Genomic DNA, 15970 nt, shown 5'->3' on the forward strand with positions numbered 1-15970 from the left:
ATTCTTAGTCTTGTGATTTTGTAATTTTGTAAATTATTTTGTGAATACTTATAATATATAGAGATATTTGTCTTGTTGTGTTTTGTGGACTCACCTTCCTGTGCAGACTTCTTAAATTTGTATGCGAGGGAAAACTCCAGTCGAAGAATTGCATTTTGATCCTGAAATTGAAAGAACGGCAAGGAGAAACAATAGTAGGACAAGAAGGCGTAGACAGTTAGAGAGACTTCAAAAACAACAACAAGATCTTCCAAGTTCTTCTACTTCATCAAATCAACCACACCTTGAAATAGAAATGGCTGAAGATGGTACAGGCACTCATAATGGTGGACATGGACCAGCTAGGCCTCCTAGAAGGACCCTAGGTGATTATGCACAACAACATGGTCCTAGGCATTTCTCTAGCATTGCAGCTCCAAATACTTCTAGAGCCATGGAGATGAAGCCTGCCTTCCTTACTTTGGTTAGCTCACAACAATTTGCTGGCCTTGATCATGAGGACCCATACTCACACCTGTCAAATTTCTATGAGCTATGTGGAACAATGGGAATTCCTAAAGGTGATGAGGAAGCTGTATACTTGAGGTTGTTTCCATTTTCTCTAACAGGAAAAGCTAAAGTTTGGTTACAATCTCACCCGAATCAAAGTTTGACAAGCTGGGGTGATGTGGAAAACAAGTTTGTGAATAGATTCTATCCATCATCCAAATATATTAAGGCCAAGTCAGAAATTACTACCTTTAAGCAAGGTGCAGATGAAACATTTTGTGAAGCCTGGGAAAGATTTAAGTCATTGCTTAGAAAATGTCCTAACCATGGGTTTGAGGATATAGCTCAACTCAATTTCTTTGTTAATGGAATCAAGCCTGAGGTGAAGATGTTATTAGATGCAGCAGCTGGTGGCACCATGATGACTATAAGCCCAGAAGAAGCTACTCAAATTATAGAATCTTTGGCATCTTCTGATCACCAAGCAAAGCATGAGAGACACCAATCTCATAAAAGAGGGGTTCTTGATCTCAGTACTAATGATGCAATCCTTGCACAGAACAAGCTGCTGTCTCAACAGATTGAAGCATTGACTAAGCAGATGGCCAAAATTCCACAACAGCTTCATGCTATTGCTTCTTCTTCAACTCAATCACATTCTTCTTTAAAGTGTGATTTTTGTGGGGGAGATCATCCCAATGGTCATTGTTCTGAAACTTCAAATGAAGAAGAAGTCAACTATGTGGGCAACCAACAGAAAGGAGGTAATTTTAATTCCCATAATTATAATACTAACAATTATATGCAGGGGAATCAAGGTTGGAGAAACAACAACAACCAAGGATATGGATGGAGGAATGAAGCTGGACCATCCAATAGGCCACCACAACAATCATAGCAACAACAACCTGTGTATCCCTCTATGCATGAAAGAACTAGTAAATTGGAGGAGACTCTGAACCAGTTCATGCAGGTATCTATGAACAACCAGAAAAACACTGAAGCTTCCATAAAGAATTTGGAGGTGCAGGTGGTTCAGCTAGCTAAACAATTAGCTGACATGTCTAAAGGCCCATTTTCAACCAACCCCAAGACCAACCCCAAGGAGTATTGCCAAGCCATAACAACAAGAAGTGGGAAGGTGGTAGGTAGTGATGTTGGGGTAAGTGAGAAAAATGAAAAGCAAGAAAATGTTGAATTGAGGGAGGTTGAGGAAGAGCGTGAGAAGAATGAGGAAGAAAATAATAAAAATGAGAGTGTAAATAGTGAGAAAATAAAAGAGAGTAATGGAGTTGAGAAGGAGAAAAAGAAAAAGAAGGGCAAGGAAGTCATTTCCAATGTTCCAGTAAAAAACTTACCTTACCCTCATGCTCCTTCCAAGAAATAAAAAGAAAGGCAATTCCTGAGATTTCTGGATATCATAAAGAAGCTCCAGATTAATATTCCTTTCACTGAATCCATGGAACAAATGCCCACTTATGCTCGGTTCATGAAGGAATTGTTAACTAAGAAGAGAAGAATTCTCAAAGAAGAGACTGTGGAGCTTGAGGCAGGATGCAGTGCTATTATACAGAAGTGTCTACCTCAGAAGTCTAGAGATCCAGGCAGTTTCACTCTCCCTGTATCAATTGGTAATCTATCAGTGGGTAAGGCACTATTAGACCTTGGAGCCAGTATTAACTAGATGCCTTTATCCATGCTGAAGAAGATAGGAGAAGTGGAAGTGAGACCTACAAGAATGACCTTACAGTTGGCAGACAGATCCATTAAGTTTTCACATGGTATAGTGGAAGATATGATCGTGAAGGTTGATAAGTTCATGTTTCTGGTTGATTTCGTAGTCATGGATATGGAAGAGGATGTAGAAGTTCCTTTGATATTGGGCAGACCCTTTATGAAGACAGCTCGAGTTATCATTAACATGGATGAAGGAAAGCTGAAGGTGAGGGTCCAAGATGAGGAAGTGAGTTTCAATGTATTTGAAACAACGAAGTTTCCAAAAGGAAACAAAGATTGCTTTAGAATTGATGTATTAGATGATGCGTACTTGGAAACTCAAAATGATTTCAAGAGCTCATCGCCACTAGAGAAGGCTTTGCCTATCTCTAACGAAGAATTGGAAAAGGTCATTGGTAAAGCTTGTCATCTGCCAGTGGAATTGGAACATAAAGCATTTTGGGCTTTGAAGGCCTTAAATTATGATTTGAAGGCAGCAAGGGAGAAAAGAAAGCTTCTTGAACTTGAAGAAATGAGGTTTAATGCTTATGAGTCTTCTAAGCACTGCAAGCAGAGAATCAAAGCATATCATGATAAGAAGATTTTAAAAAGGAGCTTCAAACCCGGCCAATCAGTGTTACTGTTCAACTCTAGATTGAAGTTATTTCCGGGAAAACTTAAAACTAAGTGGTCAGTCCCATTTGTAATTAAATCTATCAAATCACATGGAGACATTGAGCTGAAAGATCCTGCCTCTGGAAGGACTTGGTTAGTCAATGGTCAAAGGCTCAAGCATTATCTGGGTGGTGAAGTTGAAAGACTCACTACCATCACTCATTGGAAGGAGCCATGATCAAACAGGGATTGTCAAGCTAAAGACATTAAATTAGCATGTTCTTGTTTAATTCCTAGTTTAAATTCTGAATTTTGTGTTGAATATTGTTTCGTTAATGTTTTTTTGCTCATAGCTATGTTTAGTTTCATAATGCATGTTGTTTTGTGTTTGAATGATATATAATGTGTTAAAACTACCACTCATGTTGACAGCTTGTTTTATGTTTTGTGTGTTAGGATATATGAAGTTAATTTGATGTTTTAGAGTGGTTGTGTAGCATTTTGTTCCTTATTTGGCTGTTATTTTGTTGTTTTATAGTGGTGCTGCATTGTTTTGGGTGTTGGGTCTGTGAGTAGTTTGATGATTTGAATTGTGGAGAAAACTGTCTTTGTTTATAGGGAGGTTTGATTCCCTGCTGTGTGTGATAGGCAGGTTGTGCAATAGCTGATTATGGTTGTTTCATGGTTGACCTGTTGCTACAGTGCATAAAATCATGTTGTTAATATATTTGAGTTGTGTGCAATTTTAGTAGTGTGAGATAATCGAAAGGGTTAGAGTTTCAAGTTTTTTGGTGCAAGTAGGTGTTTTGGGTCATATGGTTATAAGCTTGTTTGATGTGTTTCAATGGTTGCAAAATTTTCAGTTCCTTGATCATGTGGCTGCACACCCTGTTTGTGATGTATTGGTGACTCACATTGACCTAAACAGTTTTGATAATCTTGAGTTAGTGGTTTAATTAGGGAGTTCAACAAAAAGAATTCAAAAGGAATGAATGATGTGTGACCTTGGTTGTAACAGCTTACTCACATGCTTTAAGAGATTCTGCCATTCCCTCAAATCATGAAAAACATTAGGGACCTGAGTGATAGTAAGCTTCAACTTAGAAAATCAAATTCTAGTCTTGACGCTGCAGCGTTGGCATCACAGCCTTAGCGCCAACTTGCTGCCAAGGGCTCTCATGTGGAAAAAATTCCATAGCTCAAGCGTCAATCCCATGGCCATAGCGCCAAGTCCCTGGGGCTCTCACTCTCTTGAGTTTAAAAACTCTACAGCTATTGCGCCAAGCCTCAAGCTAAGGCGTTGACTCTCTGCCCATTTCTTTAAGAGCTTCAAACTCTCACTGCCGCAGTGCTGGATTCACGGCCATGGCGCCAACTCACTGTGATGCAAGAAACTTTCATAGCTCAGGTGCTAGCTTCCACAGCCTTAGCGCCAAGTTTCTGCCCTCCAACATAAATCCCAGCGCTCAAGCGCAACATTCACGGCCATAGCACCACTTTTCTGGCGCCAAATTATGAGACCGTGGGACTCAAAACATATTGAACTAAATGATAAGTTGGAGCATTTTGGGTCAATTTTAAAACTGAACCCTTCTCTTTACCTTTTCATTTCTCTCTTCTTCCCCTCACGAAACCCATTAATCCCCCCACGTTTCATCTTCTTCCTCACATTCTCTCTATAATGTTTCCAATTTTAGGCACCAAGGTTCCATTTTTCTTAAATCATTTCACTTGGATTTCAAGGTGAAGCCTCAAAGAGCATCAAGGTTCCATTTTTCTTCTCTTCATTGCATGAGAAACGTGAGTGAGCTCTTTTTCTTTTATGACCAAGATTTATGATTCCTTGGTGGATTATTTTGATCAATAGAGGAGTGGTTTTTGTTCATTCTCTTTTTGGCCTGCAAAGCATGAATTTGGGTGTTTGAGTCTTCAATATGGCACATGCATGAGCCTTCTCATTTTTTGCTTGTTTTGTGTTCGAAGAAATGCCTGAATGAGAAAAGTATTTGATTTGAACACAATGAAAGCTTTGAAAAAGGTGGTCACTGAAATGTTCCATTTTATGAAGAATTTTGAGCCTTGCATGACAAGAATTCACATGGATGTTGTTTCTCCTTATCATGTCCATCAATTGCTTGATCAAATGCATAAGTGAATATGTGTTCTTTATCCAAAGTGTGAAATCATTGATCATGGAAGCAAATAAGAAATATTTGCTTGTTCATTGGTGGCTTTGAAATAACTTTAGTGCTTCACATGTTAGACTGTTTATCAATCATTCATTATGCCCCATGAAGAATTGTGTTTTGTTTCTATGATCAACTGGTGGATTAACTTGGTTGCAAGAATGGATTTAGTCTTTCAGACGACATGCTCAAGAGGTGGCGGTTCAGGCGAAAGCTCTAAAGCCACTCATAAAATCTCAGTTGCACCAACCCCACCACCACCATCTAAAGTGGCCTGGGGACAGTCCTATATTTTTTGGAGAGGGTGGAGATCAAGGCGAACAACTTCATGGTGGGGAGCAGGAGCATGAGCAGGCAATGATGAAAAGGAGAGGATGGAGGGTCATTGTCACCCTTGTTCTGAGGAAGAGAAGTTCCACTTTAATTTTATGCCATTTCAAATTCCAGTCATTTTAAATTCCAGTTGTTTTAGTTTCTATTTTGTTAATTGTTTGGACTATCTGGTGGTTTATATACTTTTTTTGAATTAACAATCACCAAAAAAAAATTGGGAAAAATTGAAAATCATTTTTGAAAGGTAGTAAATGAGATGGCTTTTAGATCAACAAGAGTGAAAACACATCTTTTGATTCACCTTAAAATGGTTTGTTTTGAGACTTTCTTTGAGGTTGTACTCATCCAATTTGCTTGATCATGAAGTTGTGAGATATTTGATTAGCATGGCATGAAAAATCAGTAGTTGAACATTTAGCCGAGCTGGTGAGTGAGAGAGACTAAACAATGCATCTATCATATACATTTATACTTTGAGAGCCATCATCATAGCATATGTGTTTGCATTGGTTGAGTCTTGAATGATTGCTCTTGTGAGAAGTTTTGGACAGGATCAAGGCATCCCATTGTGAATAACTGAAATTGTCTTAAGCCTAGAGCCAAATAGCTAGCCATAATTGAATCCATCCTTTAAAACCTGTTTGAGCCTTAACCTTCAAATAACCTTAAACCTCTCCCAAATACTAACTCTTCACCCTGACCAAACTCTTAAGAGTAAATGAAAATGAATTGAGGATTAAGTTGGGGTAGTTGGTATAAAAAAAAATTGCCAAGTTGAAAGAAAGTGGTGAAATTAAGCTAATGCAAAGTTGAAGGGATGAGTCACCCCTCCATCATTTTCACTGTTCAAATTCAAATGTGCTTGTTAGTTTCATTCTATCATTATCATATATTCAAAAAAAAATCAAAATAAAAAAAAATCAAATCAAAAGAAAAATAAGCAAGCACCTGTACAAAGAGTCTTAAAAGAGAGAGGGGCCTCTTGAAATCTAGGCAAAGAATCTTAAGGAAAGAGGGTATGTAATTAGAGGAAGAATTTGGGCTGAGAGATCCGGTTGGAGTTGAATATTTAGAGTGAGTAAGATGGAGTAGTGTTTGGTTCATGTTCATTTTACTCTCTTGAGTTTAAACCCTGTTAATCTGAAAAACCACATTCCTTTGTTAACCAAGCCTCAGTCAACCCTCAACTTTCCAAAAAAGTCCTTGTGATCCTTAATTTTCTCTCAAAGAGTAGTATTGAAGAGATGATATCAATGCTTATGTTCATAGAAATGATGAATGGACTTGAGAGAAACACTCACCCTGGAGAGCCATTGTTGAGAGAGTATGTTCAGATATTGGTTTGTAATGTTCATGCTATGATTTGCCTTGCAATTTTTGTGTTTGGGCATGGTTGTTGTTGTGGGCACCTCAGTGAGTAGAAATTGGTTTTTGATGGTGAATTGATTGAGTGTTTACCTATTGTTGATATAGAAGAAATTTCATGGTAGGAACCTTTTTGGTTTTGATTGGTATCTTGTTGGGGACCAACAAGAGATTAAGTTGGGGTAGTTGTTGAGTGTCTTTTAGGCTTGTTTCGCACTCAACTTTTGGTACTTTTTTTGGGTAATTGTAGATAATATATATGTTATTTCACCCCTTTAATTTAAAGAATTAAGTTATACTATAAGAGTAGAGGAGTAGTAACAATCTTAAGGAATTTCCTCATTTTTTGCAGGATTTTTGGCTAGGCAGAGATCCACAGCCATAGCTGTGGATCTGGAGCTCGAGCTGTGGAAGTCTGGGAAGGATATAGAGGTCCAGAAAGTTGGAGCTATAGCTGTGGATCTGCAGCTATAGCTATAGAAATCTGAAATGCACTTTGAAGCTCCAGAGAGTTGAAGCTAAAGCTGTGGACTCACAGCTAAAGCCATGGAAGCACCCAGGACCCAGCAAAAACTCCAGAGACCCACAGCCATAGTTGTGGCTTCACCGCTTGAGCGTTGGAGGTTTCTTAAGCTTGGCTGTGAAACCACAGCTGCAACCTTGGAGGTTTCTTCACCTTGAAGGACTTTCCACAGCTATAGCCGTGGATCTACAGCTGCAGCTGTGGGAGTAAAAGTTACTTTTTGGCCCTATTTTGAAGCTCATATAAAAGGGGAAAAAGAGAAGAAACAGGGGATCACGAACCAGAGAGAAAAGCACGTCAAGAAAGAAGAACGAAGGGAGAACAGAGATTTGGAAGCTGAATCCTTTGGGAACGAAGATCAACTCCATTTCTTCATCCTTTACTTTGTAATTTCTTCCTTTCACTCTTTGATCCTGTAATGGCCATGTGTGGCTAAACTCCTTGAGGATTGGTTGGATGTAACTACTAACTCCTCTTATTCTTAAATATATGCATTTTGATCTCATTATTTGTGCTTGATTCTTCTCCTAATGCTTATATCGGCTTGATCACCTGTTGTATGAATATTTGGTTTTTGAATCCAGTTGGAAAACGTTTTTGAAAACCCGAACTGAATCTTGCACCTAATCATTTCTTGTTCTAGGAATAGACTTGATTTGGTTAGTCACATTGTTCAAGTCATTGTTCTTAATGCAAAGTGTTAAACTCAAAACATAGAGGAATCATGTTTTGAGCTTAATGACATTAGGATTCAACCTTGAGGAATCTTGACAGGGTGTTTATTTTCTTTACTAATCTATACTAATATATAAAGGGGATACCCTTTTTAGTAGCTATCTTGATTCCCATATTTTGTTGATCATTGTATCCTTCTATTTTAAAAATATTATAAAAAATAATATATTTTTTTTATCAAATTTAAGAACTTTAAATTAATAGACTAATCATAACACCAATTAGACTATTTTTGTTTTTATTTTATTTTTAATAGAGGCACGAAGTACCTCAATCCTACTAGTTAATAATAAAGGAGATAATTTTTTTTGGTGTAAATAATTTTTTTAACTATTTTATTTCTATAACCACCCCTAATTCACTCTTTCTCTCTCATTACTTTTTTATTTAAATTCTCTCTTTTTTACTTCACGGCATGTTTCATTCTCCAACACACTATTTGGTAAATAAAAAAGAAATGGAGGAATAAATAGGGGTGTAAGCGGGTTGGGTTGGACCGGATTTGGATACACCTATTATCCGACCCGATCAAAATTTAATGGGTTGGATTGAGTTGGATTTGTGAAAAAAAAAATTTAAAACCCAATTTAACCCAACTCAATCACAAACAAGTTAGATTCTGTTAATCAGATCAACATAATTATATTTATTTATTATAAAATTTTAAATATTTCAAAATAGATGTAAATCATTTGATACATTGTTGCAAATTTTATTTTATCAACTTATAAAGCAAACAATGATACAAATTAAATTCTAAAATAAATTTATTAATTTGTTACATTATTATCAAGTTAAAAAACCAACATTAATTAATACAAAATAAAATTTAAAATAAATATATTATATTGTCACAATGCTATCAACCTAAAAACAAAACTTGTTACTAAGAGTGGCAATGTGTATTATCCTAAGCAAATGATTATTCAAACACTATTATTATTGTTATAATAATTATTATTATAATATGATCAAGTTGGGTTCGGTCGGTAACGGGTTGAAAACACAAAACCTGTTACCCGACCATACAGTACCAAGTTTTGATTGAGTTAAGTTGGGTCTAACTTGAATATGAAAAAATCTGATTCAAACTCATTGGATTGGTTTGGGTTAGTTTGGATTCGCGGGTTACCCATACCTGCTTACACCTCTAGGAAAAAGAAGGGAGAAAAGTGTAGGAAATAGATAAAAATAAATAAATAAATGTCTATTGGTAAGATAGAAGTAGAAGAAAAATAGTGGGGAAGTTATTTTTTTATAAATAATTTATTTAAATAATAAATAATTTTTTTATTTTATTACTATTATATTTATTTATCATTATTATTTTATTTTAAAGTATAAAATAATTTATAATTACTTGTTATATTATTTATTATATTATTTTTAAATAATATATATATATATATAAAAGGAGAGATTTACTTACTCTAAGACTAAATGTTCCTAGATTTATTTCACTTAATAATTCATGTTCTACATTAAATTTCAATGATCCAAATATTAAATTGAAAAATTCTTTATATATAAATCAAGTTTACAAATTTTTTAAAAAAATTAAAATTATTTGAAACTCCATTTTATTTAAATATTTTTTATGATAATTCGTCAATTTAAATTATAGAAACGAAGTATTAAATAGTTTTAAATTTTTTTTTAAACTTTACAAACTTGATATATGCATTAAAATCTCTCTCTCTAAATAAATAAATATATATATATATATATATATATATATATATATATATAACGGATTATGTTTATATACATAATGATTTTATTTATAGACAAAGGCTAAGTACTTCATGCTTGTATGTGGTGGATCATGATTTTTAACCATTAGATTAATCTTATCCTTGTATTTGTATGATGCCCCATCCACATCATATCTACTTTTTTTCCAAATATGTCTATATGCCCATATAGCCAATTATGTCACCATCTTCCTGTCTCCATTATTGTAGCCAAGGGCAAAGCCTCCCAACTAAATTAGTCACCACCATGGTGGTGCCACCCCGTCCAATCCAATAGTCTATTGAAAAGCTCTTGTTCACTCTAAGTCTTTTTGTGTCGATGACGCCAACTAGATTAGTCACCACCATCGTGCTGCCACTCGGTCCACTACAATAGTCTATTGAAAAGTTCTTGTTCACTCTAACTCCTCTTGTGTCGATGATGCTCAACTCAATCTCTTCACTAGATTTTTGTGAAGTTGTTGCTTTCTACTTATTGTTAGTAGCGACATCATCAAAGAAGCATTTTTTAAGGGAAAAAAAAAAAGAGGGATAGGAAGATGAAGAGGAATAAGAAGACAAAGAACAAGAAGAGGGAAAAAATGGTACCACTACCAGAAATCGCCTTCGATGACGACGTACATGGTCAACAACACTCAATAATGTATACAATGATGGATGAAATAATAGAGTATGGACTGTGCATTAAAATGGATAATAAACTAACCTAAAAGACAATAATTTTGATACATAGCGAACCACCTATCATGATGGTCCATCGTAGACCCCATCATATATTTATACATAAAAAAAACAAAATCAAAACGAAAGAGAGACACATACATGTGAGAAATCCTCAAAAAGTCACGCAAAACAACGGAGTCATGAGCAGATGAAGACTTTTGTGCACATCCCTCATATTAGATGAGAAGTTTTTAGATTGGGATCCATTTATATTTACACATACTTCGCTCCTCTTCCCTTTTTTGAAACATGTATTATTTTTAACTTCCCACCATTTTTTTCACACTTCCCTCCTTTTTTTTCTCTCCTTTTTCCAAAGGCATTCCAAATCTCTCACTTCCTAAGTACTTATAACTCCCCACTCTATTATTTTTATATTTTTATTATTTTTATTTTTTAGAAATATTGAAAGTCATGGAATGTCTCTTTTTTAATAATAAAAAATGATATCACTTTTTGGTATTCATAATTTATTTTTCAATTTTATCTTTTAATTAATTACCATTAAAGAAATTGTAAAGATTATAAAAAAAATTAATCATTAATTAATAAAAAAAATGTTATTCTCTTAATAGTACAAAGTAAATTTTTTTTTACTAGTGATAAATAAAAAGGAAAAATCTATTTTGGTGTCTACAATTTTTTTACCTATTTTATCTTTAATAATTAGATATTCACTCAAATAATGACACATGAGAATAAAGATAATTATTATTATTTTATTTTTTTAAGCACACACAATGTGTCTTTTGTTTAATAGTTTTTCTTACAAAAGAAATTTATTTTCTTATTAATGTCTTTATGGAGTGTACACAAATTGAGTCGATCTAAAACTTAGATTTGACTTGTGAATGTAACACCCCAATTTCCTTAAAAGGATATTTTTATTAGTAATGGCATTTTCGTAATTATTGATGGCATTTTCGTAATTTTAATAAAGGGACAAGGGTATTTCTGGGTATCGGAACGGGCCGTTCCAAATGCAGAACGGGTCGTTCCAAAAGAGCGAATATGCTATTTTTTTCAAGTTCCAGAACGGGCCTGGAACGGGCCGTTCTGGATGGAGAACCGGCCGTTCTGGTATGGAGAACGGGTCGTTCTAGAAACAGAACGGGCCGTTCTACTGAGTCTCGGAACGGGCCGTTCCAGTTGAGAAATTTGCCCACGTTTGAAGGATCCGGAACGGGCCGTTCCGAAATCAGTACGGCCGTTCCGGTTGCGCCAAGAGGCCTATAAATAGGGGCAGGGGGTGAAAATTTGGTACAGAGGAGAAGAAGTGAAAATTTTAGAGAGAGAAAGAAAAGAGAAAGAGAGAGAGAGAGAGAAGAGAGAGAGAGAGAAAGAAAGAAAGAGAGAGAGAGGGAAAGAAAAAGAGGGGATCCAGAGGAGGAGACCCTGCCCAAGTTCCAACTCCGCCTATCCAGGTAAGGGGGGGGAGTGAGAACCTCGCTCAGGGGTGTGGGAATAATTGTTGGATAGTTGTTTGTCGGATTGGCCCCCAATCCTTTGCCGTTGTTTTGTTTAAATTTCTATTTACTCTACTTTGTTCTTTGTTAAAGATGTCGTTGTTCTGTCCGATTTTTTTATTTATTCTACTTTGTTCTTTGTTAAAGGTGCCGTTGTTCTGTCCAATTTTTTATTTATTCTACTTTGTTCTTTGTTGAAGGTGTCGTTGTTCTGTCCGATTTTCTATTTATTTTACCTTGTTCTTTATTAAAAGTAATAAATGAATATGAAATTAATGTTAATAATAAATGAGTTTTAATATGAAAAAAAAATGCTCTCTGAATCTCTGTGAATACCTATGCGGACCTTAAGAGGAGTATTTATGACATGACCTTGTGAAATATGGACAAATGACATGAGACATATGAATGGACTATTGAGACATGATATGATTATGAGACTATGACAAATAATGACATGATATACTTGATGAAATCTTGTAATAAGTTAAATATTGAGTTCATGAAATAATGAATGTATGACATGCATCATATGCATATATTACTCCAGGTGTGTCGTTGAGGCCGCATACCAACGATGCTAACAAGGTGTACCTTAGGGTCACCGACAGTTGATGCTAACAAGGTGTACCTTAGGGTCACCGACAGTTGATGATATGCTAACCAGGTGTACCTTAGGGTCACCGACAGTTGATGATATGCTAACCAGGTGTACTTTAGGGTCACCGACAGTTGATGATATGCTAACCAGGTGTACCTTAGGGTCACCGACAGTTGTGCAGGTGTGCCTTAGGGTCACCAGTGATGATATGTGAAACTTCCTTATGGCGCCACATGCATGTATTTATGAGTTGAGTTCATGACATCCTAGCATGATAAATGAGTATATATGTGATATTGATTATTTATGTGTATTATTTACATATGACTTGTATTTGTTGTGTGTGTGTGTGCTATCTAACCTTTATTTCTGCATCTGAAACTGAGTGAGATGTTTCTCACTCCCTTGTTATTTTTGTATATGTTTTAAATTATGTTGCAGATGATCAGCATCATGGGGATGTTGGTGATGAGGCTTAAGGCTTCAGTTGGGCATGCTCTGATAGGATGTGACGTCGGGCATAACTAGGTTTATTTTGGATGTTATTATATTAAAAAGCTTTAATTTTCTCTTCTTATGTAATTTTGAACGTTCCTGAGAAAAGACCAAAATGTACATCTTTATTATACTATTTTATTATATGATTTCAAAGTTATAAATTAATTCCTAACTAGGAGGCTCTTCCACCTTTGCTGGAATTAATCTATATTTTCCTTTATATGATTTCTTGAATCGTAATACTTATATGTTGACTTTTTATGATTGATGAGTTACGAATGTGAATCTTCTACCTTATAATATTTGAAACAATTGTTTTATACATGAAAGATGTTATTAAACTATGAAAGATTTTATTTACCCAAAAAAAAAAGAAGAAATTTTTCTTATTATTTAATTGTGAATTGATGATGGGGTAGAGGGTGTCACATTTAGTGGTATCAGAGCAGGTCGATCTAATCGGCCGTGACTTATCGAGATTCTGTTGTGTACTCTGACATTGTTTTGTTTGTTGTATACTTTGGTGATGCTTTGCTTTGATGATGTTTTGCTTTGATAATGATGATGATGATGTTCTCCTTGTGTTGATATTGTAAAGTTTGATATTGTTAAGTTATTTTTTTTTAATTAGAGGAATGATAGTCATGATAGTGTCAGCTAATACCATTATGACCTTTCTTCTTCATTCTTATGATTGCTTAATTGTTTGATACTTACGTAAGAAGTGGTGGTTGAGTAATATCGCTTGTGTTGCAAGCATATGTGCGAGTAGTGGTAGACGAAATATGTTGATAATATTGTGGGAACTATTGAGGCCTTAGATTTGGGTAAGACATTGATTTATTTTAAAGTGTATTAAGAATTTATGATTGGTGAAATTTTTGAAAGCTATAGTTGTAGCAATTGAATCCAAAGATGAGGTATGTTGAGAATTGGAGTTTTGGTATTCTTAAGGAGAGATTGAAGTGTTGATGATTTTTAGAGTTTGATGGTTGCATGAAAATTTTATTTTCTAAGCCTTTTGTACTGAATAGGTGAGTTATTTGGTTTAGATTTGTAGTGGGAAACTTTGATATGAATTTCAGGTGGAAAGGAGTAAGTTTGGAAGGGTTAAGGTATTTTGTGGCATAGATGCTGATGCGTTAGTGTGTAGAGAATGTTTGCACTCCCGTTACAACAACTTTGGTGATCAAAGGTCTAGTGGTAAGCATTGAATATATCTATGGTGATTTTTGAATTTTTAGCTAAGAAAATGATTTTTTAAAATCTCATGTCTCACTAAGAGTTGTAGCCTATTCACTTAGTGATAGGTTGATATCACGTGGATGAGTAGAACTCTTTATGTGTTGTTTTCTTTGATAGTTGTTAAAAATAGAAGTTAGTCTGTATACTAATGTTTTCGGGTTAGTAGGCATTCTAATATGACTTGATGTGCATGTATGTCGATATGTGAATAGAAGACCTTAGGGATCAAATGGTGAATGTTGTATGGTTAGTGATATTGATCTTAGGATGTGATATGATCATATTGTAGTTGAAGGTGAAGATATATCCAAGACGGTTGTATGTTAAGTTTTCTAGTCCCTGTAAATTTCAGTTAAGGTGAACATGAATCTGTCTTAGGTAGAAGTTATGTTTAAGCAGAGAGATATCTAAGCAAGTTAGCGAGAATAAAAGTTTTATGAGGCTTACTATTGGAGATTTATTGAAAGAATTTCTAGGATAGCATTGCCCTTGACTACATTCACTATGAGGGGTATTGTCTTTATGTGAGATAGTAAGTATAAGAGTAGTTCTAACTCTTATGGCAAGATTGACTAGTGATAATATTACCTGACTCTAGTAAGTCTTATGTGGGATATAGTGATGACTTTGAAGACAGGTTTGGGTGGATTATTGATGCAAAGGTAGTAACTTATGTTTTTAAGCATCTAGGAAATGGAAAATTCATGAGAGAAATTACCTTGAATTAGAAGTTGTAATAGTTACGCTTGAGATTTTAGAAACATTATTGAGATATTTAGTGATTATAAGGATCTTAAATATCTGTTTGATCCGAAGGAATTGAATATGAGATAGAAGAGATAGTTGGAAATTGTAAGGATTAAGATTTTAATCTTAGTTGTTATCTGGGTAAACCTATAGCAGTCGATGCTTTGAATAGGAAATATCTATATTTATCTTTCTTTATGGTCAAAGAGATATATCTTTTGGCTCAAGTTAGGAATTTAAGTTTGATTTGTGAAATTACTCCTAGTAGTAAGAGACTATGTGTGACTCGATTAACGAATGGATTATTCAAAGGATATTGAATAAGCATATTAGTCGATTCATTTTGGTGGCCAGGTATGAGATTATAGGACAAGGTAGTGAATAAGAGTTTTCTTGGAGTATAAATAAAGTGGTAAGACTTGAAGACCGAGTATGAGTACATAGTGAACTTACAATTAGGTGCCTAATCATTGGAGAAGATTATACAAGTTAAACTAATATGGTGACAAATGTCCTGAGTATGATGAACATTTATCTATCATTTTGATGATATAAGGGTTGAGTTTGATTGAGTAGATTAGAAACTTAAGCATGATGTGTGAGCTCACCCTTAGGAACATTGAATTGAATATGTTGAAAGGATTAATAATGAGATTAGAAGACTCAGGAGTTAGATTCTTTCTTAGTAACCCAAGTGAAAAAGATTGGAAGGAATATAAATAGCCTTTTACAAATGGAAGTTGATGGTGTTTCGGGATACAAGGATATAATCTATGTGCCTAGTAAACCCAAAATTAAGGAAGATGATCTTAGAGAAAGGACATAAGAATATTTTTAGCATTTATTTAAGAGTTACTGAAATGTATCAGAGTGGCGCAGCGGAAACATGATGGTCTAAAGAGAAGTAGAGAAGTTGAATCAAGGTGTAGAAAGTAAGTTTAAATTTGGAGTGGATGGAGTGTTGAGATTTAAGG

General features: G+C 34.9%; 1 non-coding gene across 1 annotated transcript; it reads right to left on the reverse strand.

The window, feature by feature from the left end:
* Positions 1–716: 716 nt before the first annotated feature.
* LOC145955375 (small nucleolar RNA R71) lies at positions 717–822 on the reverse strand. The gene has a single exon (XR_014431989.1). It is a non-coding gene; the product is annotated as a small nucleolar RNA R71 (small nucleolar RNA).
* Positions 823–15970: the final 15148 nt, after the last annotated feature.

The sequence above is a fragment of the Cajanus cajan genome, chromosome 2 (assembly GCF_000230855.2).
Source record: "Cajanus cajan strain Asha chromosome 2, NIPB_CcT2T_4, whole genome shotgun sequence".
NCBI lineage: Eukaryota > Viridiplantae > Streptophyta > Magnoliopsida > Fabales > Fabaceae > Cajanus > Cajanus cajan.